Below are 27,534 nucleotides of genomic sequence, written 5' to 3' on the forward strand. Positions count from 1 at the left end.
TACCCATTAAACAATAACTCCCCGTTCCGCCTCTGCCCCCATCTCCAGCAACTACCATTCTGCTTTCTATCTCTATGATTCTGACTACTCCAAGTACTTCATAAAAGTGGAGTCATACAGTATTTGTCTTTTTGTGACTGGCTTATTTGACTTAGCATAATATCCTCAAGGTTAACCTATGTTATAGCATATGTCAGAATTTCCTTCCTTTTTAAGTCAGAATAATATTTTAAGTCAGAATAATATTTTTAAGTCAGAATAATATTCCATTGTATGCATATACCACATTTTGCTTATCCATTCATCTGTCAGTGGACATCTGGGTTGCTTCCACATTTTAGCTATTATGAATAATGCTGCTATGAACATGAGTATACAAATATCTTTTCAAAACCCTGCTTTCAGGCTGGACGCAGTGGCTCATGCCTGTAATCCCAGCACTTTGGGAGGCTGAGGTGGGTGGATCGCCTGAGGTCAGGAGTTCGAGACCAGCCTGGCCAACATGGTGACACCCCGTCTCTACTAAAAATACAAAAATTAGCTGGGCCTGGTGGCAGACGCCTGTAATCCCAGCTACTCAAGAGGCTGAGGCAGGAGAGTCGCTTGAACTCAGGAGAGGTTGCGGTGAGTTGGGATTGTGCCACTGCACTCCAGCCTGGGCGACAGGGTGAGACTCTGTCTAAAAAAAAAAAAAAAAAAAAAAAAAAAAAACCTGCTTTCAATTCTTTTAGGTATATACCCAGGAGTAGAATTGCTGAGTCATATGGTAGCTCTAGTTTTCATTTTTTGAGGAACCACCATACTGTTTTTCATGACAGCTGTACCATTTTCCATTTCTACCAACAGTGTACAAGGGTTCCAACTACTCCACATTCTCATCACCACTTGTTAGAAAGCAAAGTTTTAAATGCACTTTTCTATACTCTTTTTAAAAAGTCAACGGGTCAGGTTCTAACAAAGAGCTTAAAGCAAATATCTTACTGTGGGAAAACACAACCCTGGAAGCTTCTGAGGCATCCTTTGGAAATTACTTGTTGACAAGCATCCAAAAAAAAAACAAACAACAAAACAAAAACCCTTTGCTCCTTTTTCACCTCTGAACATCTTCACATTCACAAGGAAGGCATAATACGCTCAGAAAGTGTCCTGGCAGTTGCAAAACCAAACTGTAATCAAATTGTAATAGTCACGCAGCTGGAAATGAACTGGGGAGGGGAGATGAAAGCCCATTACAATGCTATAAAACTGAATGGCACATAAGCTGATGTAATCAAAGCTGGTAACAAGGATCATGAGATTGATCAAAAATAAAGAACCACTTTTTACAAAGTGTTTGTGTCACACTAGCTTCAATGCTTCCTTCTGCTATGGCAATGTACCTCAGTGGAACAGAACTTTCACAGGCAGCTTGGCCCAGACCAGATGACCCAGGCTGTTCAGGGTGTCCTGGATGCTCCAGCCCCCACCCATGAAACAGCAAGCAGCCATACCACATCGATAGAGAACTGACAAGAACATTTGACGGAGAGGTGTCCAACGTGACAGCAGCAATCTGTTTTCCCAGGACCTTCTGACAGACTGCCAAAAAAAAAAGATGTTAATTATCCCAACCTCAGAAATTCTGCTGAAAAGAGAACCCATAAAATCAGGCCCCCCAGAAAAACAAAATGAAAAATTGTATAGCAAAACTCATCTACTGGAGATGATCATTTTCAAAATAAATTTCTGGAAACCAATACAAAAGAAATCTACATAGTAGGATTCCAAATTGGACTTGTCCTAATATGCTAGTAACTCACTTCCAACAGCGTCAATCCAGACAAGAGGAACAAGAAACTGAACTTGCTAAAAATGCAAAGTGAGGTTGGCCAACACTGGTGCTCCACACCAACTGGATCGAGAATGTCAAACAAAGTGGCACACTGGGCGAAAATTAATTTCATCTTAAATACTTTCTACTTTCATAACATGCAATGTTATTAGTTACAAGCATGCTGGGGGAAAATGTATATTTCTAAATATAATCTTTGTGTGAATGATACCTCTCTTATGTAAACAGAAAAGACTTTCTGTGGACTGGAACAACTGTATTAAAGATCGAAGCTGCAAAAACATGACATTCAACAGCCCCTCTACCATCATCTCCAGGGAAGTCCTTTTAAACAGACCAGGTGTTGGCAGAGATTCGGAACCAAAATTTAAAGCCTTTTTCAAGATATAAGAGGAGAAAAGAGATTTCAACCTCCCTGATAAATTCAAGAAGCACTTCTCCAAAAGTTAATTAGCCAAAATCTTCACAGGGCTTGCTATGCTCTCTAGAAGAAAATCAATGACTAGTTCTCCCTAACCCGTAGAAAGCAATTTAAACAGCAGAGGACAAATGTCCTTTCCTACATGGTATTTCTACCAAAAAAAAAAAAAAAAAAAATCCCACAATGACGGGATCCCAGGAGTGACATTTACATTAAAGTTGAAGGCATCAGATGGAGCAGGGAAAGGCTGGCAGCAAATGACTCATCTGTGGAGTGGTGACCAGTGTACCCTGGGTTGGATCACACATGGGACAGTCCCAGCCATCACCTGCATGCACCAAACTGAGGGGGCTGGATCCCCAACGGATGATTGATGTCTTAGGCTAGAGGAAGCTGGCACAAGGCAGGGTAGAATGATGTTCTTATCAACAACTGACTTCAGGCTACTCAAGGCTGCAATCAGAAATAGGAAAGTCAAGGGGAACAAATTGCTGGGCTCCCCAGGCTCCCCAGACAGCATTCTGGTTGCAGCAGTGCTGGCTGCCTAGTTCTAGGGGGCTTTGTCAGTGATGGAGGTCCCTCTGTGATCCCATCTGAATTGAGAAGCCATCCCAGCTCTGAGAGCTGAGTGTTTCTACATGAGATTTCCAGCAACCCTCCTTGAGCCTATCTGTGGAGATGGACTCCAGGGGGCCAAAGAAGACTCAGAATGGGAAAGATGAGACTTCTCCAAAGTGACTGCCAACCAGGCTCCAAATGTGATTTTTCAGAGCCCATCAATCACAACCCCTCTAAGACCCTCTGCTCCTCTTCCTCCAACCTCCTGCTCTCAAGACCACACCTGCTTGCTCCAATTTCTCAGATCACTCTCAGGTCCAGCCAGACACCTGGGCTCCTCCCTTTCACTGTCTTTCTGGTTCTGTGCTCTGACCTGAGGACAGGTGTCCTGCCATACCAGAAATGTGTGTCCAGTAGCAAGTTTCTCATCTTCTGCCAGAAGCCTGCTCCCGCCCACCCAAGTCTCAATCCTCCCAGGGGCGGGGGTGGGGGTGGGGGCCGAGGCTATGCTGCCCTCCCTGTCCCTAGCAACTTGGCCTTGACTCTCCCCTTGCCTTCAAACCATCTGGAACTGAGTTATTTCATTTATCAGGAAGTCGTCCTTTCTCTCCACTCCCCCTGTGTGGCCCCAAGTCCCCTTTGCTGTGTAAACAGGACCTTGGCCCATCACTACTATCTGTGCACAGAAGCAGAGATAAGCAGAGCTGAAGAGAAGCCCTAGCCTGTGGCAGGATTTTGGGGGCTCTCCTTCCCCCAGAGGCGCCTCTTCCTCACTGTGGGCACCAAGTTTTCCTGCTGTCTCACTCAGCTGTTCACACCGCCAGAGCCGCCCACAAACACACATGAAAGCTCATCTACACCAATATGCTAACTTCCTGCTATTTGCATTTAAACATGTTTAACTCAAACTGTTCATGGAAAGCTCCGTCTCCCATTTAGTCTTTTAGAATAACTGGCACACGGGGGGCAATATCTGGCAAGGTGCGGGAAAGTTTTTATTTTCCTTGAAGTGGTCCTGTTCCTAATGCATCTCTTGAAAGAAGACCAAGTTTAGTGTTTGTTACAGACTGAATTGTGTCGTTCCTCCTCACAGAAGAAATCCACATGTTGAAGGCCTAACCCTCAATGTGATGGTGTTTGGAGATGGAGCCTTTGGGAGGTGATATCATTTGATATTTACCCCTGCCCAAATCTCATGTTGAATTGTAATCCCCAGCTCTGGGGGTGGGGCCTAGTGGGAGGTGTTTAGATCATGTGGGCACATCCCTCATGGCTTGGTGCTGTCTTCGTGATAGCAAGTGAGTTCTTGCAAGATCTGGTCATTTAAAAGTGTGTGGTGCCTCCCTGCTGACTCTCTCTCTCTTGCTCCTGTTTTTGTCATGTGACATGCCTCCTCCCCCTTTGCCTTCTGCCATGATTGTAAGTTTCCTGAGGGCTCCCCAGAAGCCAAGCAGATGCCAGCACTGTGCTTCCTGTACAGCCTGCAGAACGATGAGCCAATTAAACCTGTTCTTGATAAATTACCAAATCTCAGGTATTTCTTTATAGCAATACAAGAATGGCCTAATCCAGGAGGTAATTAGGTCAGGAGGATGGAGCCCTCATGATGGGATTAGGGCCCATATAAGGAAGAGACATGAGCGAGCTCTCTCACTCTCTCAATCTCTGCCATGAGAGGACACAAAAAGGCAGCTGTATGTGAGCTATAAGGAGGATGCTTACCTGGAATCTGACCCTGCTAGCACCCTCATCTTGAACTTCCCAGCCTCCAGAACTGTGACAGACAATTATTTAAGCCAGGGGTCCCAAACCCCTGGGCCACAGAGCAGTACCAGTCCATGGCCTGTTAGGAACTGGGTGGCACAGCAGGAGGTGAGCTGTGGGGTACAAGTGAGCATTGCTGCCTGAGCTCTGCCTCCTGTCAGATCAACGGCAGCACTAGAGTCTCATAGAAGTGCAAACCCTACTGTGAACTGCACATGTGAGGGATCTAGGTTGCCCGCTCTTTATGAGAATCTAATGCTTGATGATCTGTCACTGTCTCCCATCAACCCCAGATGAGACTGTCTAGTTGCAGGAAAACAAGCTCAGAGCTCCCACTGATTCTACATTATAATGAGTTGTATAATTATTTCATTACATATTACAATGTAATAATAACAGAAATAAGGTGCGCAACAAATGTAATGCACTTGAATCATCCCCAAACCATCCCCTCCCCCACCCCAGTCGGTGGAAAAATGATCTTCCATGAAACCAGTCCCTGGTGCCAGAAAGGTTGGGGACTTCCGGTTTAAGCTACCCAGTCTATGCCGTTTTAATACAGCAGCTGGACATGACTGAGGAAGTGTTTCTGGATGTTTCCCAAAAAACGGCTAAGGAGGACGGGTGAGAGAGATTCCAATCCCCTTTCCTTCCTCATTTTTTCTTCTAACAAAGACAACAATAATAACACTATAATATCAATTTCAACTCAATTCAATGTTTAGTATTTGTCTTCTCTACTAGACTATAAACTCCATGAGGGCAGAGGCCACATCTGCAGAGCCACTGCACACAGACACTCAGGCTGAACAACTCCAGCAAGTACCATTCACATCAGCGTCAATATGAAGGTCACCCCCTGGAGTGGTGGAGCCCAGCACTCCTGCATACCCGCCTGGCCTTTTTGCTGACTTACCCGCAGTGTTCAGCACAGAGCCCGGCACATAACAGGTGCCCAGTAAGTCTCCATTGAATAGCATTTGACAACTCACATTCCACTCACCTACAGCAGGCATTTAAATTAGAGCATTTAAATTAGAGCAGGAAGGCTAATGTGGCATGCTTGTGCACAGTCTGCAGAGTCTGTGACTGGCGATTTAAACTGGATGGCTGTCCACTTGCAGCTTCAGAAAAACATTGAGAGAATGTCTGCATTCACTCTCCTGTAGCCCTCATCACCCAGCACCTGGGACATTGCAGCACTGGGTGGCCTAACTGCAAGCGCTATAGCCCTACTCTTACCCATCCTGGCAAAAGGAATTCTCCCTGAAACTTAGTGTTCAGTCTTTCACTCCTCAGTGTAGAACCCAAGATGGCGCCCAATGGTGCCCAGGTTCCTCTGCCGGGCTGGGGATGCTCCCAGAAAAACTATGTATTGGGGTAAAGTGGAAAATCAAGACTTGGAATTGGTCATGTCTGAGTCCAGCTCCACCTCTTAATAGCTACACAACCCTCAGCAAGTTACTTACCCTCCCTGGGCCTAAATTCTACTACTCACAATATGGGTAATATAATCTCTACTTCAGACCTGAGAAAATTTAATAAGCTAGAACCTCTGGCACACAGACATAAAAGTCTGCAATCAATAGCCATTCCTTTCTCCTTCCCCAAAGTGCAGTACTTGCTGCCACTTTGTGGCATGACCCTCTGCCTGAGCAGGCTGATACCCACCATGTGATGCAACACTCACTATCGTGGTGTCCTTGAGGCTGTCGGGGACCCACTCAAACCTCTGTCCCAGGACAGAAGGCCTCTGGGTCACCAAGGCTGAGCCTCAGGCATCCAGGAGAGCAGGGCAGCTGATGCATGGTGACCCCGGCAATCCACCCAAGGACTGCCCTAAGCACAGAGACCTCATCTGGCTTGTTTACTGCTCTCTCCCAAAGCCTAGTACATGCTGGGTCATGCCTGCCACATTGGGTAAATGATGAGTGAATGAGTGAATGAATGAATGAATGAATGAATCCTCCTCTGACCCCCCTGCATATATGAAACAGACAGCCCTACCCCTGAATCTCAACAAAACACTTTACTTATATCCTTCCTCCCACCTGGAATTTTTGTATTCTGTCCTTGTCCTGGCTGATCTTAGCCTAGTCAAGGGCTGGCTGAAAACTTGCTTCTTTCAGGAAGGTTCACAGGTTATCTCTACCAGTAGGGTTTGCTCTCTGGCTTCTCTGAGCTACCTTATCTGTCTTACTTTATTTTCGATGGTCTTTGCCACCTTCCTTATCTCTGCTCACTTAATTAGATTGGAAGTATCTTAAAGACAGGAACTGAGAGCTATGTGCTTGCATGCTACCCAACCACGCACAGTGCTGGGAATGTAGAAGCATGTGATAGATACATTGCTTGACTGAACTATCATGTCATCCTCAGCAAACTAATGAAAGCTTCACAGTTGAGAGGTGCTTGGAACGTTCTAACTTTCTCCATGGGAACATGAGGTGAGCCTGAAGTTATCTGGCTACTTCTCCAGAGCCCAGGATTAGGCATCTGAAAATAGATATCCTCCAAGTTCAAATCCTATTGAGTTTTTTCCCATATCCTTAAAAAAGGTCACTTCAGCTCCTGAGATTTTCATTTCTCCATGTGCAAATTCATGCCACCCTGCAAGGTGCCACAGAACTGACATTCTCCTTCTCTGAACTTTACAAGAAGCTCACTGAATTCTCAATGATGCTGACATCAGACCTATGCCAGGAGAACCAGCTCCTTCTCTGCATGGGTAGAAATGCCCTTCTTGTGCTTAGTGAGAATGCCATCACCACATGCTCCAAAAGAATGGCTCTCAAACTCGGGATTGTGAAAGAATCTGTAAGGGGTGGGAAGCTGTGCAATTCTGATTCTAGAGGCTTGGGATGTGATCCAGACATCAGCTCCCCAGTGATCCTGAGAAATATGAGACTAGCTGATCTAAAGATAGCTCCCCAACCTCTAAAACAAGGGCATGAATGAGAGGGGACTTGTGTTGCTCCTCAGCCACCATGTTTGAATGGCAGAGCTGGATGGCCCAGTTAGCAGACTTTGTTTCATTCAGCTGGTTTTGTTTCTGTGGGAAAACTTCTTTCAGGCAGCTGGCATGGATTACCCTGGCAGCACTAACCTGCAGCAGACTAATCCCACAAAAGTCCTCATCCCTAACAAAATTGCCAAAAGCCCTGGTCAAGGCAAATGTATGAAGATCTGACATCCTTAGTCATTCTGTGGGTGGCTCTGATCTTCAAAACATCTCAGGAAGGGCACATTGGGGACAAAGGTATCCCTTGGGAAAGTTATGTCCAACAAACAACTTGAACCCTAAAACATCCATCATGACTTCGATGTGGCTCAGTCTGATGTTCAGGCCCAGTAGACCCAATAAATCCCTTTTCCAGCATCTACCCTGGTGAAGACTTTTCAGGGACTTATTATGCAAAGCTGCCTAAGCAAGACAGAATTTATATTGAACCTGGCCATGATTTCTGAGCCGCCACTGGGTGTTCTGATGACATACACATCTCGAGGTTGAAGTCAAGGGGCTGCCAAGGACAAGAGACTGGTGGCAGGATAAAAGCAGTGTGATTCCTTCCAGTAAATAATGGTGGGGTGGCGGGGGAGGTGGGAAGGGGATGCCCTGGGGAGGAAGAGGACCACAGCTTTTCTTGTACCCAAGGTTTGCCTTTCAAATGGCATCCAGACGTGACCAAATAAATCTCTCCTCTGGAGGCTAAAGAATGTGTAGAATGCAACAAAAGTGAGGTGGTGGAGAAGCCTGCTTTATCTAGGGTGAATCATACCTAGAAAGAAAACATGCATCCGTCACAGACATTTCATTGATTGAGAAAGTATTTTTAGTTTCCTGGTCCACAGACTGAGTCCTTCCTGAAACTCTCACTATGAGCTGGGCACTCGGATGTTGCCTCCTGAGTGTGATCGCCTATAGAAGCAGACTATTGATTAGAGACAATTCTTAGACAAACAGATCCCCAGCCCTCATCTTTGCCACTGGAATGCAAAGGGTGCTGCCCTCCCCAGTAAAGGCAATATCAGTCTGGTATTTAACACGGCCACAAAGAACATGTTGTTCTATAGTCAATTCTCTATACAGCAGCCCAAGTGATTTTTTTTTTTTTTTTTTTTTTTGAAACAAGGTTTTGCTCTGTTGCCCAGGCTGGATTGCAGTGGTGCAGTGGAGGAGTGTAGCCTCCACCTCCCAGATTCAAGCAATCCTCCCACCTCAGCCTCCAGAGTAGCTGGGACTACAGACACACGCCACCACACTTGGCTAATTTTTGTATTTTTTTATAGAGACAGGGTTTTGCCATGTTGCCCAGCCTGGTCTGGAACTCTGGGGCTCAAGCAGGCAGCCCGTCTCAGTCTCCCAAAGACCTGGGATTACAGGTGTGATCCACTACACCCAGCCCCAGTGATCTTTTAAAAACAGAAATCAGGGCTGGGCACGGTGGCCCACGCCTGTAATCCCAGCACTTTGGGAGGCTGAGGTGGGTGGGTCACAAGGTCAGGAGTTCGAGATCAGCCTGGCCAACACAGTGAAATCCCGTCTCTACTAAAAATACAAAAATTAGCCAGGTGTGGTGGCAGACACCTGTAGTCCCAGCTACATGGGAGGCTGAGGCAGGAGAATCACTTGAACCTGGAAGACAGAGGTTGCAGTGAGCCGAGATTGCACCACTGCACTCCAGCCTGGGCGACAGAGCGAGACTCCATCTCAAAGAAAAAAAAAAAGTGGAAATCAGGCCATGGCATTCTCTCCTACTAACACCTCCAATGTCTTCTCACTACACTCAGAACAAAATCCAAACTCCTTCCCATGGCTACAGGTCCCCAGGCTGGCTGGGCTCACCTTTCCTGCTTCATCCTGTCCCCTGCCTCCTTCCCCGCTGGGCTCCATCCTCACTGCACTCCTTTCTGTTCCTCTTCTATACTAAGGGTATCTCACCTCAGGACCTTTGCATATGCCATCTCCTCTACCTGGCATGACATGCTTCTCCCAGATCTTCTTGTAGCTGACTGCTCCTCTGAGATGTCTTCTTAGGTTCACCCTATCTGGAAGTAGCCCACCCCACCCCAACCCTGCCCTACCCTTTGCTATCTCATATACTTTATTTTTTTCATACCACCACTATCAAAGTTTTTCTCTTTGCCTACTGATCGTCTATACACAACTAAATTGTAAGTGCCACGAGAGCAGGGTCCTTGTCTCATCAGATTCCCAGCCCCCAGCGCAAGACTTGGCACATAGGAAATGCTCGACACATATCACTGAACAAAAAAATGAAAGCTCTAGGCCCACCTGCAACTGACAGCTTGAATGATACGGAATCCTGGCCTTGTAGAAGGCTGGAAGTCAGTGCTGGCAGGAGACCCCCAGCACAGGGAATAAGAATCACACAGCTGCCACCACCTGATTCCTGGCCCTTTCTGCCCAACACAACATAAATGACAGCAGGTCAGTGGCACAGTCCACAGTCCACACTCAAATCTTGATCATGGCCACCCACATACCCCAAACCTGGAGAGAGACTGGGGTGAGGTAGATAAACGATGCCACTCAAGACATCAGACATTGCTTTCTATGCCCAAAAGGCACATTCCAGGCCTGATATTGGCACCGGAAACTAGCAGTGCCAGAAGATGGTCTCCAACATACCCATCCCATGTCCCTCAAAGGGCCTCTCTCTGGACTAACCTCTTCTGCATGGTCTTTCCTGCAGAGCTGATCCGTGTCCTCCTGCAGAGCCCTGGGCCCACGGGTGGTGCCAGGGGCAGCGGCAGGATGGGGGTGGGGCTGCTTGACAGGAAATCAATAGGAACTGAAGGTCATCCGGAGGGCACAGTCTCCCCATCATGCACCTGCTGGCATGGGATTTGTGGTCCTGACCTCGTCTGGGGGCCTCTGCCCTCCTGTCAGAGTTGGTTAAAATCAGCCTGCAGAAGCAAATGTCCTGCACACCAAATGATCTCCAGGCAGCCCTTCTAAGGGACATCCAGCCAAACAAAGAAGCACTGAGTCTCATTTCACCCGCCGCAAAGTTGAGAGTCACCCCAATCTCTCTTGGCAGCCTCCTAGGAAAACTGTCTCAGACCTGCCGTTTTTGGAGGCACATACTTGTAAATAGAACAAAGCCAGACTGACCAAGAGGCTGGTTATGTCCCCAAACTTAAGTTGCCTGGTGGTGGAGAAAGTAAAAATACACTGGGAACCAAGACGACTGAAACTGAAATCTTGAGTGCACCCTAGAAATGCCTAAATCTGCCCTCAACACCTCTACATCCCAGGATAACGACAAAGGATACCAAAACCTCTGTACTGCCGGAGGGAAATCTCATTTTCTTCTCATCCCAAAAAATACTGGGGAGCTTGGCTGAATCTAGAATCTGATTTTCCTTCCCCCACTATACTTATTTTCCCAGGTTCCCATTCTCCCTTGCTTCCCAGACCTTTCCCCTCTACCATCTTCTTTCCCAATCCGTCCACCTCATCAAGAGTCATTTATCATACAGGCCAGGAGCAAAGCGGTCAGCCTAAGTCTCCAATTCAAAAGTTGAAAATGGGCCAGGCACAGGGGCTCACGCCTGTAATCCTAACACTTTGGGAGGCCAAGGTGGGAAGACTGCTTGAGACCAGGGGTTCAAGCACCCTGGCCAACTTGGTGAAAAACCGTCTCTACTAAAACTACAAAAATTAGCCAGGCTTGGTAGCAGGTGCCTGTAGTTCCAGCTACTTATGAGGCTGAGGCAGGAGAATGGCTTGAACCCAGGAGGCGGAGGTTGCAGTGAGCTGAGATCGCACCATTCCACTCCAGCCTGGGCAACAAGAGCAAAACACCGCCTCAAAAAAAAAAAAAAAAGTTGAAAATGAATATGGTATGAAAATAAAGAAAAGGCCAGGCACAGCAGCTCATGCCTGGAATCCCAGCACTTTGGGAGGCCAAGGCAGGAGAATCACTTGAGGCCAGGAGTTGAATACCAGCCTGGGCAACATAGTGAGATCCCTGTCTCTACAAAAAAAAAAATAATAAAAAAATGTTTTAATGAAGAAGAGACACCCTGGACATATTTATAGAAGGATAACAGGATGCTCGTTATAGTAGCAATAGTGACATAGCTAATATTTATTGAGCATTTACTATGTGTGCCAGGCACTGTTCTAAGCACTTTACATGTATTATCCCCATACAACTTGTAATTGTATTATTCCCATACAACTCCATGACTTTATACCCACCCCCTCACACACCCCACTTTACAGATTGGCAAACTCAGGCACAGAGAGTCTTACGTGATTTGCTAAGGATCTATGTGGCCTTGTTAATACATTACAGTCTTGCCAGAACCTTACTCTTGGCCACTGCACTGTCTGCCTCTTACAAGGGCGCCACTGCCCCCTCACAATGAGTTTTGCCTCCAGAACTAGAATAACCTGAACACTTCCTTTCTTGGAGGCACTAGGTTTCTATCAGCATCACCAACTTGCTAGCTAATCTTAGCTATTTCTTTTCTTTGTGCCTCAGTTTCCCAAACTGCCAAATAGCCCAGAAATAAACCTTCTTATCACAGAGCCACCTCTCAGTAACTCAAAAAAAGTTAATATGGGGCTTCCTGAAAATATGCCATCAGAGAAATACAAAATGTCATTATGCAGTTTAGAAACGAAATCCATCCCAAATGTGAGCAAGGGGCGATGGACTTGAAGAGGCCCTGTGGTTCTGAACATCGACTAAGGCAGAAAAAGAGAAATGCCAGAAAGTCATAAACTAAAGCGTCAGATTAAAGAATCCCAGAATGTTAGACACTGTCTAGTCTGGTGCCTGGTTTTATTGCAAAGGAAATCAATAACCAGGCCAGGTGCAGTGGCTCATGCCTAATCCCAACATTTTGGGAAGCCGAGGCGGGTGGATCACCTGAGGTCAGGAGTTCGAGACTAGCCTGGCCAACTTGGTGAAACTCCATTTCTACTAAAAATACAAAAAATTAGCCAGGCATGGTGGTGCATGCCTGTAGTCCCAGCTACTCAGGAGGCAGAGGCAGGAGAATCGCTTAAACCCGGGAAGCGGAGGTTGCAGTGAGCCGAGATTGTGCCATTGCACTCCAACCTGGGCAACAGAGCGAGACTCCACCTAAAAAAAAAAAAAGAAAAAGAAAATCAATAACCACAGAGGTGAGGTGACGTCCTCGGGACACACCGAGGCAGAGCTGGGATCAGATCCTCAGTCCAGACTCCTAGTTCAGGGATTCCTCCATCGTTTATGGCAAGGGTCAACAAACTACAGCCCCTCGGCCAAACACAGCCCATGACTAATTTTTGTAAATAAAGTTTTATTGGAGGCAAGCCATGCCCATCCGTTTACATATTGTCTGTGGCAGCTTTTGTGCTGAAATGACAGAGTTGAGTAGTTCCAACAGAGACCATGTGGCCTGCAAAGCCTAAAATATTTACCATCTGGACCTTTACAGAAAAAGTTTGCCGACTCCTGGTTTTTAACATAAGCCTTGAATAATGAAAAGCCTCCACCCTCAGAATACAAAATAATAGAATAGGAAACCTAAGAGTCACACAGCTTAAGCAGATAGTTTTACAATTATCTCAGCTTGGTACAACCTAATAAAAACCCATAAATGCAGTTAATAATAAGGAAAACAAGCACTAGCTCACCCTAACTATTTAATAATTATTGTGAACTACAGCAAGCAAAACTCATAGCTGAAAATTCGTTTGTTTGCTTTTTTCTAGCCTCCCTTGAAAGCCCTGTTTCATCTAGGAAATGCTGTTGGCCAATGGGCGAAAGGACACATCTTAGAGGCGCACAGCCCTAATTTCCTCCTGTTGAGTTACAGGCTGCTGCTGAGGCAGCTGAAGACTTGAGAGCATTGCCCTCTCTCCAGAGCGGACTCAGAGAGAGCTGATTTTCTCTGTCAAAGGCGATGGCGCCAAAACCCTCCTGTGCCCCTCACTCCAGATAGAACCCTCAGGAACAGCCAGGCATGGAAGAGGCTGTCTTTACAGCTTCCTCTCCCTACTGGGCCTCCATGCCCTGCTTACGCCCCTTTCCTCCCCAGAAAGTGATCAGGATATGCACACGGCCCACAGAAGCCCAGCCCACAGCTATGCCATCATTCTATCATCCCATGGAATAGGGAAAAGCGGGTCTGCCCCTGTTAGGCTGATGTGGGAATCAAGAGACCTGGATTCCAGATTGGAGTTGGAACTTAGTCACTTTGGGTTTTTGGCAAATCTCTCAAGCCCTCTGGGCCCAGGTCTCCCACATCAAATGGAGAGATCCTCTTCACATATTCCAAATGATGGAACACGGGCAGAGCCAAATTAAGGGGTGGGGCAGGCCAACCACGTGGCACCCGGGCTCCAGTCTCTAATCACACTAAGTCATTACCAGGAACGTAGAAAGGTTTACTACTGTCACTCAGGCAGAGAACTTTGAGAAATAGGACCTGGCTTTCATGGAATAGTCCGGTTCGCATCAAGGTCCCACTGTAATGATTATTACACTTTTCCCTCTCAAAAGCGCCCTTGCTTGGCTGATAAATGATAAAGTCACCCTACTAATAAGCTGTTTGTGGTGGGAGTGAGGTGAGACACGTGGCCCAAGGCGCGGACAGTAATGGCAATACATGGTCTTCTAAGGAAGACAAGTTCAGTTTGGTCAAGAGGTGGGGTGCAGGTCTGGGGCCAGAACTGAGCTGCTAAGGACAAGAGAGGAGAGGCTGCCTCTGGTGGCCCAGCTTCTCCATTTGCCATGCACACAGCCTTTGCCTCTTCTTTTATTTGTCAAATATTTAGAGAATATTCGCCAAAGTGTGAGCTCCCCAGGAGGCCCACAGGCGCTGGAGAGAAGAGAGGGCTTTGGAGAGTACTGTAAGGCGAAAGAAACCTACCAACAGGTGCCTAACTGCCTGGCCATGCTAAGCGCCTGAGCCCTGGGACAGGGTATGATCCCAGCCCTTCACAGTGCCTGACCCTGATGGGCATGCACTTGGTAAGTGTTCATTCTGGGGACCTGGAACAAGCGAACCTCAAGCCCTCCTTCTGTTCTTGGAAAACTCCTCCTCCCCATGGCAGCTGCATCTCGACCACCAATCCTACTGGACCACAGGATGCAGGAGGACTACACTGTGTCCCGGATCTCGTCATTACAAGAGCAGGAGGTGAGCACTGAGAAAGATCCAGAAGAACTCATGCAAGCAGAGGCTGTGGTCTGTGGGGAGGAGGGCAGGGCAGGGCAGCGGATCAGAGGAAGAAGCAACAAAGAAGGAAGGGGAAGAGGAGGAGGAGGAGGAGGGAGGCCGCAGAGTCACTGTGGGTGGAGGGAGAGCACCGCCAGCACATGCCCCACAGCCATCAATATCTCTTCGGAGGACAGATTATCTGGGGAATTTATGCTCTCTAATAATTACCTTGCAGAGGGTTCCACTTATCTTACCAGAGGAATCTGCCAGTTGCCAGACACACAGGATTCTAGTCAATTCCATCCACACTGCCCTCCCCCTCTGCCCTCCTCCCCACCTCCCTGGCTCCTGACTTCTGACCTCTGAATTCTAACCTTTCTTTGCCTCTCCAGCCTAGGGGGAGGTTGATAGTGGAAGGGTCACAACAACTTTTAACAGATGTAAAGGCCGACAAAGGGGTTGGTGGGTTGTCCCTTATCAGTAGATATGAGAGTTAACGTCCCAAAGTTGAGGCCAGGCCCGAGGAAGTATAGTCTTCTAGTCTTCACATCCCTCCTCAAAGCCGTCCTATCCCCACTCCAGCCCTCCAGTGAGGCCTCCCTCCAATAATGGCGTGGCTACTTATTCGAAAACTATCACGTGTTGCTTTGGGTTGCTGTGATTTCTTTAAACGCATGTTGCAGTCCTGGCTGTGAGCTCCTGGAGAACATGGGTACTGCATCGGTACTGAATCAGGACTACCTGAGCAACAGTAACGACATCCACATGGCCCTGACGGTGGGCGGGACAGTGCCCTCCCTGCTTAGAAACAGGAATCACATTTCATCTCCACAACAACCCTATGAAAGAGATGCTACTACTACCCCTCATTATACAACTGAGGACCTGGGAGCTCAGACAGCTTCAGTCACAGGCCCATGGTCACTTGCTCAGTGGCCAAGTCAGGATTTGAACCAGGTGGTCTTGTTTCAGAGTCTGGGCTCTTAACCACTCCACACCACGCTGCCTCTATAGGAGAGGTTTGCTGATTGATTCGGACATTTTGTGTTGTATCTATCCGCTTATTTACATCATCCTTTTCTAAAATAATAATTTTTTTTGAGACATGGTCTCGCTCTGTCACTCAGGCTGTGCAGGAGCTCTGTCACTCAGGAGTGCAGTGGCATGGCTCACTGCAGCCTCGATCTTCAGAGCTCAAGCAATTCACCTACCTTAGCTACCCCAGTAGCTAGGACTACAGGCATGTGCCACCACTCCCAGCTAATTTTTTTTTTCTTTTTTTAAGAGAGATCGTGTCTCACTTTGTTGCCCAGGCTGGTCTCAAACTCCTGGACTCAAGTGATCCACCTGCCTCAGCTTCCCAAAGTGCTGCTGGGATTACAGGCGTGAGCCTGGGTGCACCCGGGCTGGTGCTCCTGCTCCTTAGGACTCCACTCACTGCTCCCTCCTAAGGGGGCCTCCCCCAAACTCCTTAGCTCTGGCACTCATTCTTTTTCCATCACTCTGGCACGATGCCAACTATCAAAAATTATTTTATAGGCTAGGTGTGGGTGGCTCATGCCTGTAATCCCAGCACTTTGGGAGGCCAAGGCAGGCAGATTGCTTGAGCCCAGGAGTTCAAGACCAGCCTGGGCAACACAGTGAGACCTCTTCCCTATTTAAAATTAATTAATTGGCCAGGCACAATGGCTCATGCCTGTAATCCTAGCACTTTGGGAGGCCGAGATGGGAGGACTGCTTGAGACCAGGAACTCGAGACCAGCCTGGTCAACAAAGCGAGACCCCATCTCTTAAAAAATAATAATAAATAAAAAATAATTAATTAATGTATATGTTTATTTACTACCTGCTTTTCTCAACAGATATAAAAGCTTCCTGGGAGAAAGATTGGTCTAGTTTGTTTACCCCTCTATCACCAGTGCCTAAAGCTGTTCCCTAGCATATAGTAGGCACTATATAAATATTAGTTGGATGAATGAATTGTCTGATGTCCCCACTGAGCATTCCATAATACATGATGGCTACTTAATTGGACACTTTATTTTATGCAAACTCATCTATCTGTTCTTTATTTATTAGACTTTATAGTGTACCAGGCATCTTGCTGAGTAGGTTAGGATTTGACTGTACCCTGATATGAGGTAGAGAATATTGTCTTTATCATTCTCATGTTACAGATGAGGAAACTGAGACTCAGAGGTTACACAGCTTGCCCAAGACCATACAGAAATAGGGTAAGACTTAACCCCCATTCTGTCAGTCCCCCTGAGTCCATGATATTAAGCATTCTGCCTCATTGCCTCTGGCTGGGTCCCCTCAGTAACATGATTCTCTTTACCCCTGAACCTCTAAAATGTCCCCAGCCTTACTTCTCCCCACCAAGAGCCCCGTCGCTTCTTTCTCTGGCCTCTGTGTGCTGGCTCTCCTCCACTGGTCCCTCCAGATTCTCTCTCTGCCATTCTTTTCCCTGCTGGGTGCTGCAGAAGTCTGTCCTGTATGGTCAGCCATTTGCCCTCTTCCCTCTGCTCCTGGCGGTCTGGGTCAATGGCAGGTGCCGAGAGAGGGAAGAGAGACAGGGGATTTCCTCTCCCTGCCCCTTCCTGCTGTGGAGTGTCTGCATCTGCCCACTGAAGGTCACAGCTCCTGTGGGCCAGCCCTCTTCATACAGCTACCTCTGCAATCTGGTGACCTTCCCCACTCCCCCGACCTAGCCCTAGGCTGCTGCACTAGCCCCCCACCATGTGAGTCCCTGCCCACAGTTTTGAAACTAGACATGTTACTAAACACTCCTCAGTTTACTTCGTGTGAAGCTGCTGCTTTGCTGGAACCCTGACTCTCGGACATATGAGTGCCACATGGCCTCTGCCCCTCCCCCAGGTCCCCCACCACTGCCGCTGCCCCCTGGTCACTGCAGCTGCCTCACCAGGCCCTTCTTTGCTGCCAGGGTTTGTTCTCTGTCTCCAAGACCTATAAATAAAATGTTGATTTGCTGGCTTGAAGGTTTGCCCTGGCAGCCCCACCAGGGAGAGCAGTGCCCTGGGGAGCCCAGCAAGCCCACAGCAAGCTGTCCTCCCAAGACTAGGAGAAAGCAGAGAGCATCGGGTCCAATGCAGGGGTCCCCTATGCTGGGAGCTTCCCCCTGTGCAGGGTGTTAAGGGACCCCTCAGATGATGTCCTGGTGCCTCAAACAAAGCCGCCATCACAGCTTCAAAATCACAATATCATTTGTTGAGCAACTACTATGTGGCAGGTTCTGGGTTGCCATTTGCATACATTCACTTTCATGTTAAAAGACGAGAAAAACAGGTTCACAGAGCTTAAGGAATTTAACCAAAACCTCAAAACTACTAAGTGGCTGAACTGGAATTAGAGCCCAGGTCAGCCCAAATCTATAAGGCCTTAATTCCTCACCAGTACATGCTGCCTCATGACCGATCCCTTTGAATGACAGGAGGCCCACAGACTCGAACCTAGTCCAGGCAGGCAGCTCAGAGATGCCAGCCACCCATGGCTGGGAGGAGATCAGGTGGAGCAGGATGACAGTTAGGATAAAGGGCACAGAGGGCTCCATGCTGCCTAGAGTCACTTTGTCCAAGGGGCATGGCACAGTTTGGCCATAGTGACTGCTGAGCAGCCAGGGGGCTGGAACATGCCCCCCACCCCCGCCCCCAACCCCGACCCACTGCTCCTTCCTGCAGAGCCAGCCAGGAGCCATCACTCGTCCTTGGGCACACACCAGCCCAAGGCTTTCAACAAAACAAGCCTGCAAGCACAGACCCCTCTGAGTCAGGCCCAGGACTGTCACGAGGAAACTCTGAAGGGGAGGGGAGGGACAGGGTGACACAAAGAGGGGGAAGGCCTCCTGCCGCTGGACCTGGAGCCAACTGTGCTTCCCTAAGTCCTTTCTGCAGCCAAAAGGCACATTCCCTGTGAACACCGCTCAAGATCCAAAGGCTTTCGCTTTTTATTTTTTAGGAAGCAATGGCAAAAAAAGAAAAGAAAAAAAGAAAGAAAAGAAAAGAAAAAGAAATCCACATTTCTAGTGTTGGGAGCGATTCTTGGAGGCAAACACACTCTCTTGCACACACACACCCCACAGTGCTGCCCCCACACAGCCCAAAATAGTCCACACCATGGACTCCTGGAGAACCCGGCTCAGCACAGCCTCCCGACCTTGGTCCACATGACTGCTGGCCAGCTCTCAGTCCCCAGGGTAACAAAGTACTCCAAGGACCCGCAGTAGCAGCGCCTGCTCCTACAGACCATTTCACCCCTCCCAGCGAAGTCCCATCTGCTGTGTTTCGATGGAACCAGGTCCAGTTAGCAGAGGCCACTTCCAATGACCCAGTGTGGCCCAAATCTCCAGAGCTGACCTGAACCTCTCTCCCTCAACCCCTCCAAATCTTAGATTGCTGATGCTGCTTCTCCAGGGGAATGGCTCCCACAACATTTTATAGACTGCAAGGAAAATATCCAGAACTGAGACTGTTCTTCAAAATAATAATTAAAAAAAAAAAAACACTGCTGAAACACAGAACTGGGTGTTATCTTAAAATCTCTGCACAAATAGAATTTGAATGCTCTCACTCCAATCAAAATCATTCTCCATCCCTCCCTTTAAACACTGAAAGTTCAATTCCCCTTAAAGACAGGATTGCAAACATGATTAGGTCCAATTAATTTATGGAGAAACTCAGAATGAAAGGAGAGAAATCAATAGAACTGCCTTGTTCTGATCACTACCGCAAATGAAGTAATAATTTGAAGGAGATCTGGAGAGAAAGGAAACCAAAAGTGTCACACCGCAGCCATAGGCCATTTAACAAGGCAGCATTGCCCCATGTGGACTGGCTGGGTGGAGAAGACCACTCAAGCTTACAAGATACTCCTGGGGACAGAGGGAGGGGAGAGACAGCTGAGGTCACTTGCTTTCTCTTCATTGTACAGCATGAGGCTCACTGGTGGTAAATTCTCCTCTTTCTCACAGAAGCAAGACGTAAAAGAAAGTAAAAGGCAAAAAGCATCCACACAAGCTGCCAGTCTAATAAGGACACTGGTAATCTCCAGGCAGGCCAAGGCCATATGGGCTCCCCCTGCAGCTTCATGCTAAGTTTATCTCCATCCTCACACTCTACCTCCATCTCTCTTCCATATCCAGGAAGGAAAAAAGGAAATTAACAAACCGGCATCCAACATCCATCCTGAATCACCAGCTGGGCCATGTAGAGCATCCAAAGATGGGGTGGGGAAGCCCCAGGGGAGAGAGAGACATTGACAGATCACTGTCCCCACCTCTCACTTGCCTGCAGCAACCTTGCATAGATGATGCTGGCAAATTCAACGTGATTTTCGTTGGACCTGCCCAGCAGTCCAGATGTGGGAGCCTAATAACAAATAACAATGCCAGCTCCATGTGATTCTTGCACCTTCAAGAGAAAATGCCTTGCTGGCCAGCTGGGTTCTCTGGCCACCCTCCAGCCCACCTTGCTGCTTCTGGATGGAGGTTCGTGAAGCTGCTCCTGGCCTATCCAAATGGCCAGTAAACATTAACATTCATCCAGTCAGGCAACATCCATGGAGTGCCTATTCCATGCCATGCTGCCCCATGTATGTGGGAGGCAGCAAAGCACTTCAGTGAAAGGCTGGGGCACTGGCATGAGGACACCAGGTTTGAGTCCCAGCTCCTTGCTTACTTGCTGTCTGAGCTGTTGAACTCTGTGAGCTTCACTACCCTCAGCTGCAAAACGGGTATGATAATAAGACCCTTCTCATGGCTTCACTGACAAGAACAAATGAGGTGACCTCACTATGGGTGATCAGTAAATATGAGTGGTTATTACCACAACGTGGGGTCCTACCCTCCACTCATTGCCACCACCAGTGCCAGAAAAAGCCAGCTCATGAGTTAACTCCCAGGCAGTATTATCCACTCCAGGGGCCTCTCTGTCCACACAGATGAGCAGAAGCAGAATGCATTAAAAAATAAAATAGCTCAATGCCATTGCTACAGATTGCCCCACCACCACCATCTCACCAGTCAGCTTCAAGCCAGTGGGGTCAGTAGTCAGAAGCACAGCCAAGAGCATGGGGATGATTCCGTGACAAACCATCCCCAGCAGCAGAAACCCATCTCACAGCACACATCCTCCCAGAAGTGGGTCAAGGGCATCCATTGCCTTTGTTTAAAGGCACTGGGTCACAAAGGAGGAGGAGCCTTAGCAGGTTGGAACTTTGGGATATTCCACAGGACAGGTAGAAAGGTGCTGTGTTGGTTTTCTATTGCTGCTGAGACAAATTACTACAAACTTCGTAGTTTATGAAAACACAAATGTACGATTTTACGGTTCTAGAGGTCAGAAATCCAAAACGAGTCCTAAGGCTAAAAATCCAGGCATCAGCAGGGCTGTATTCCTTTTGGAAGCTCTAAGGGAGCAGTTTCTTCCTTGACTTTTCCAGTTTCCAGCAGCTGGTGGCCTCTTCCTCCCATGTGTCACTTCTACCTCCACTTCCAACGTCATATCTCCAGCTCTGACTCTGACCCTCCTGCCTCCCTCTTGCAAGGACCCTTGTGATTACACTGGACTCACCCACATAAGCCAGGATAATCTCCTCATCTCAAAGTCCTTAACTTAATCACACCTGCAAAATCCCTCATACCATGTAAGGTAACATATTCATAGGTTCCAAGGATTAGGACATGGACATCTTTGGGGGTAAGGTCACACTTCTATCTACCAAAGGCGGGTTCTGCTGCTGCTGCAAGGTACACTTGAATACCGTCAAAGCAATGGTGAAGAATTGAAAGAAACGCAGTTATGTCCTAAGCCCACGAATATTGAAGCCGTCCTCTTTTTGACAAAAAAAAAAGTATAAGGCATATGGTGCCTAAGAGCATAGGATTTGGAGCCACATCTCTCTGGGTTCAAATCTAAGCTTCACCACCAGTCCCAGCTGAAGCTATTCAAGACAAGAAGCTCATCTGTGTGAACTTCCATTTTCCCAACTAGAAGCACTAACATTGTAGGGTTGATGTATCCTAAGGAATAAAGAAGAAAATGCACGCGGAATCTTTCACACCATGTCTGGCACACAGTGAATGCTTAGTAAATGGCAACTAAGAAATTGCTCAGTACTGTTATTCTATTAGTTTGGTTCTATCAGACCCAGTCACTAAATAAACCAGTTTGACGTGAAGTACTTGGCTATCAGCAAATACTACCAGGCCCTGTCAAGTCCCAGGAATCAGAGGGGCTGTTTGGCCAATGCAGACTGACCCTTTCATGCTGAGGTCAGGGAGCCCCAGCAGAGACAACCAAAGATCTAGAGACATGATCAAAATTTCCCTGTCAGGACATGGTCCAGAACCATGGATCTCAGTTTACTTTCCGCAGAAAGAAGAAGAAAAGGTGAAGCCCTCACACTTCTCTCTTCCACAAACTCAGGCTCCATTCCCTTGTACATCTTTCTCTTATAAACAATTGCACTTTATTTTTAATTGTGTTGTGATAAATTTGAGCTATAGCTTACAGTCAACAATTTCTATCACAAATCTTTCTGCCTTCCAATTCTGTGTATGTACAAACTGAGGCAAGGACCAAAGGAACGAAGACTTTATCTTACATGAATCATTTGATTCCATTACTGAAATCTCTCAGGTGAAGTTAAAATATATATACACTGGGTCTATATTAGAATATATGAGACTTGAATTTGATCTGCTAAGTAGCTGGGTGACTTTAAGAAAGTATGTAACTTATCTGAGCATCCCTTTCCCCATCTATAAAAGGGGGCAGAGGCCAGGTGCAGTGGCTCACGCCTGTAATTCCAGAAGGCTGAGGCAGGCAGATCACTTGAGCTCACGAGTTTGAGACCAGCCTGGACAACATGGCAGAACCCCATCTCTACCAAAAATACAAAAAATTAGCCAGGCATAGTGGCATGGGCCTGTGGTCCCAGCTACTCAGGAGGCTGAGGTGGGAGGATCACTTGAGCCCGGGAGGCGGAGGTTACAATAAGGCAAGACCATGCCACTGCACTCCAGCCTGGGTTACAGAGTGAGATTTATTTATCACTAAATAAATAAATAAATAAATAAATAAATAAATAAATAAATGGAGACAGGAAAATCTGCCTCTTAAGACTACAGCATGGGTTAAATAGCAGGTAAAACCTTTGGCATGTTGGATTTCTAGAGCATGTACTATGTCTCAGACACTACAATAAACATTGTATGTGCATTAATTCATTGAATCCTAATAACAACTCTATGAGGTGCTGTTTATTATTCCTATTTTCCTAGAAAGTAGACCTCCTGGGGCCAGGGATAGTTTTTTTCATCTTCAACTCCCAACTCAAATACCCTGTGAGTGGTAAATGCAAGCTACAACTATCATTGTCGATAAAAAGAATTGAGAAGTCAGTTGAGTCTGGAATCACTGCAGACGATTTTATAAAGATGGACCCCAAGAGGTAGGGAGGTTTAGAGAAAAGGAGGAAGGAGAGTGTGCAGGTCTTCCCAATGGGGTAAGGCGAGGCATGAGGAAGTGACAAGAAATGCCAAGCCAGTAAGAAGACAGAACGAAGCATCGCACCTGGATAGAAGACTAAGTAAAACTACCTTCCTGTGGCTAAGGGGTCTACTAGGTTACACTCATTGACTTGCTTTGGCCAACAGAATACAGTGGAAGTTAGATTACACCAGTTCCAAGCTCAGGCCTCAAGAGGCCTTGCAAGATTCCCTTCTGCTCTCCGGGAACCCTGCCTAGTTGCTTAGCATATGAATACGCTTGGGCTAGCCTGCTGGAGAATGAGCAGACACAGAACACAAACAAGCTATCCTAGATGAAGCTATTCATCTAGGACAAGCTGACTGCAGACACACAGGTTAACCAGCCCAAATCAGAAGAACCAGCTAGCTGAGCCCAAATCGAATTGCCGACCCACAGAATAGTAAGCAAAATAAATGGTTGCTATTTGAAGCCATTAAGCTTCATGGTGTTTTGGTATGCTGCAAAACTAACAGAGGCAGGAGTCAATGTCTCTTTCATCTTTATATCTTCAACAGCCAATAAAAGTCCTGGCATGTAATAGTTACACAGTAAATGTTTCATGAATAAAGTATTGAACTGATATATCAATACAGCTGTGAATAAATAAATGTCATATGCTGGAAAACTGAAATCATGTAAGATCGCATAATTCTATTGAGATACTTCAGCTTAAAGAACATTTTTAAATGGGGTTGGCTGCTACCTAATTTTAAAATCCATTTTCTTTTTTTCTTCCTAGCCAACATCCTTTTCCACCAAGTTTAGTCAAATAGAAAAGAAAGTTTCACATGAACATACAACGTAGGATGCAGTGATTGAAAACTAGACTAGTTGCTTAGAGATCCGAGTTCTAGACTCAACTCTCCCAATAACTGGGAGACCTTGCTAATTCTCTTAATTACCATTTCTATATCTATAAAATAGATATTAAAAAAGTACCCTTCCCTGTCAACCTCACAGGGTTGTTGTAGCAAATAAGATAGCATGGGAAGGCTCTGAGCACTTTTTACCGTCCATGATTCTACTTCCAGCCAGGCTCAGTGGCTCTTGCCTGTAATCCCAGCACTTTGGGAGTCTGAGGTGGGTGGATCACCTGAGGTCAGGAGTTCGAGACCAGCCTGGCTAAAACGGTGAAACCCTGTCTCTACCAAAAATACAAAAGTAGTTGGGTGTGATGGCAGACGCCTATAATCCCAGCTACTCGGGAAGCTGAGGCAGGAGAATTGCTTGAACCCGGGAGGTGGAGGTTGCAGTGAGCCAGGATCGCACCATGGCACTCTAGCCTGGGAAGACAGAGCTAGCCTTTGTCTCAAAAAAAAAAAAAAAAAAAAAAAAAAAGATTCTACTTCCTCTATAAGCAGAGCTTTACTTTTTGATGGTTTCTAGTGTTTTTATAATATATCCTCTTAAGAGCCCCATTTATCCTTTTGCTGTCTTCCTTTTAATATTCTGTATCCCAGTAGCCATATTTTCAACATACATACATACATACATGTATGAAACCAAGATAGGAAATGGTTAAAATTATCCTTGATAGTGGAGAAAACTATTGCTCAATCCAAAGAGAGCTGGTATTTCTGGCACTGAGGATTACATGTGACCAAGGTCAGACATGATACCTGCAAGATTTATCCTCTAGCTCCAGAGTTCCCATGGAGAACTTGGGGTCCCTAGTTGGCTGCAGCAGGGGCTGCCAGCTGCTAAGGATGCAGCCAGATCCCTTTCCCTTTCCAGAGACTTCTGCCCAGTATGGGAAGTCAGAAGCTCCACACTCCAAGTATGGCTCTTCCACAACCTCAGTTCCTGCCTTGGGCCAAGTCTTGAGATCAGTGTAGCTGAGCTTCGAGCCCAGGTCTGGCACTGCTAAATGGAAATCCTTCATCTCGGCAACTCCTTCCACAATGGCAGAACCAGGTTGGAAGTTCACAGGGTGCTCCAGGCATATCAGGGCTTACTGCCCTCTCCTAAAACTCCCAAAACCTTTGGAAGTCACAGTTCTGGAGTAAACATCAGGTGTCCTCATACCCAAGCATCTCAGGAGTGTGCAGGAGGCAGCAGAAGGTAGCCTGTGTCCCGAGGCAGTGCATTCTCCCCATCCCATGAATGATGGGGCTGGACAGAAGATATCAGGGACAGCAACTCAAACCACTGGGCAGGTGGGGCTGAATGGATGGGCAACACTGGCTGTGCTCACGGCTCTGGGTCTTCCTTGACAGTGCAATTGTAATACCTCCATCCTTCCATCAACCCATCCTCCCTATGGTGGACATGGGTTGTCTGCCTGCATAGGTCCCCACCACTCCTTACCATTCTACCTCCTTCTAGTAACAATACCTCCATTTTCTACCTCTCCCTCACTATCAGTTGTGTAAAATCAACCCCACTCTACCCTCCAACTTCAGAGACAGGCTTGTGACTAGGCCTGGCCAATAAGAAAACCGGCCATGTTCTAGCCAGCCATGGTGACTCACACCTATAATCCTAGCACTTTGGGAGGCTGAGGAAGGAGGATTATTTGAGGCCAGGAGTTCAAGACCAGCCTGGGTAACATAGTGAGACCTTGTCTCTACAAAAATTGGCCAGGCATGGTGATGCACACCTGTAGTCCCAGCTACTCTAGAGGCTGAGGTAAGAGGATTGCTTGAGCCCAGTGAGCCACGATTGCACCACAGCACTCCAACCTGGGCAACAGAGCAAGATCATATATGTATATATATATATGAGAAAGAGACCCACATCCCTTAGTGATCCGTTCAAGGGTGAAAATGTGGTCTGAGGCAGGCAAATTAGAGTCAATCCTGGAACTTCTGGGGGAAAGAGGCACTTTCTTTCTCTTCGTATGGAAAGGCAGATAACAATATATACCCAAAGCAGCTGGGAGCCACCCATCAAGCAGTTCTGTTTACAAAGGATGCCAATGTAAAGAAAAGTGGAGTTTAGAGATGAAGGAGAGATGGAGGGAGTCAAGAGGACCTTGCTGAGCCCCTAGACCGAGTCACGAGTGAAGAAGATACACTCACGAGCTGTTAGTTACATGAGCCCACACATTCCTCTGTGTGCTTAAGCACTATGAGTTGAGTTTCTTGCCATTTGCAACCTTAAAAAGCCCTGCCTGATGCACATCCCACCATTTGATGTTACCAACAGACTCTAATAAGGCTGAGGAAGAACCCAGGGGCCCCATCCAAATACCTCTAGGCTGCTTGAACTCAAATGCTTTTGAAATAAGGATGGTTCGCTTTGGCTGTCAGACGCCACACATCAAACCTAAAAGGAAATTCTAGCCAGGGAATGCTACAGATGGCAGCTCACCACGGTCCCCACCACTCCTTATTGTCTTTGTCAAGCCCATTTCCTCATTTACTTTACCTGCCTGGTCCCTTTAAATACATAAGTTTACCATCCCTTATTAGATGGATAAATGGATAAATGGATAGATGGATGGATGGATGGATGGATGGATGGATGGATGGATGGATGGACGGATGGACACATGGATGGATGCATGGATGCATGGATGCATGGATGGACACATGGATGCATGGATGCTTGGATGGATGGATGGATGCATGGATGCATGCATGGATGGATGGATGGATGCACAGATGGATGTATGGATGCATGCATGCATGGATGGATGGATGTGTGCATGAATGAATGCATGCATGCACAGATGGATGCATGGATGCACAGATGGATGCATGGATGAACAGATGCATGGATGGATGCATGAATGGACGGATGCATGGAGGAATGGATGGATGGATAGATGCATGGGTGGATGCATGGATGGGTGCATGGGTGGATACATGGGTGGATGCATGAGTGGATGCATGGGTGGATGCAGGGATGGATGCATAGATGGATAGGCAGACAAGCAAGCAGTTGTGTAGTTGCAAGTTGAACCTACACACAAATAGGCATGATACAACTAAAGAATTAAAACTGCAGCCCACTGCAGTCAGGGGGCCATCTGACAATATAAGAAAGGAGATAACTATAGGCTTACTTCTGTATGGTTTTGGGTGTCTGGAATAATGGGAGATGACTCTCTGGGTAGCACTCACCCTGTAGTTGCACTCCTCCCTCTCAAGCCACAGTGGTTAACACCACCTTACCAATAGTGCAGTACAAAGAGAAGCCAGTCCTGGCATTCACAGGTAGCTGTGAAAAGCTGGCCCTAAAAGGCAGTCTCGCTCAATCCCCAGCATCTGCTGGGATCT

The 27,534-nt window shown here is 47.1% G+C and overlaps 1 protein-coding gene across 3 annotated transcripts in view; it reads right to left on the reverse strand.

Annotated features, from left to right (window-relative positions):
- Positions 1 to 27,534, reverse strand: part of DPF3 (double PHD fingers 3) — a 276,138-nt gene that overhangs the window by 154,747 nt on the left and 93,857 nt on the right. The window lies entirely within an intron of this gene.

Source organism: Gorilla gorilla, chromosome 15 (assembly GCF_029281585.2).
Source record: "Gorilla gorilla gorilla isolate KB3781 chromosome 15, NHGRI_mGorGor1-v2.1_pri, whole genome shotgun sequence".
Lineage (NCBI taxonomy): Eukaryota > Metazoa > Chordata > Mammalia > Primates > Hominidae > Gorilla > Gorilla gorilla.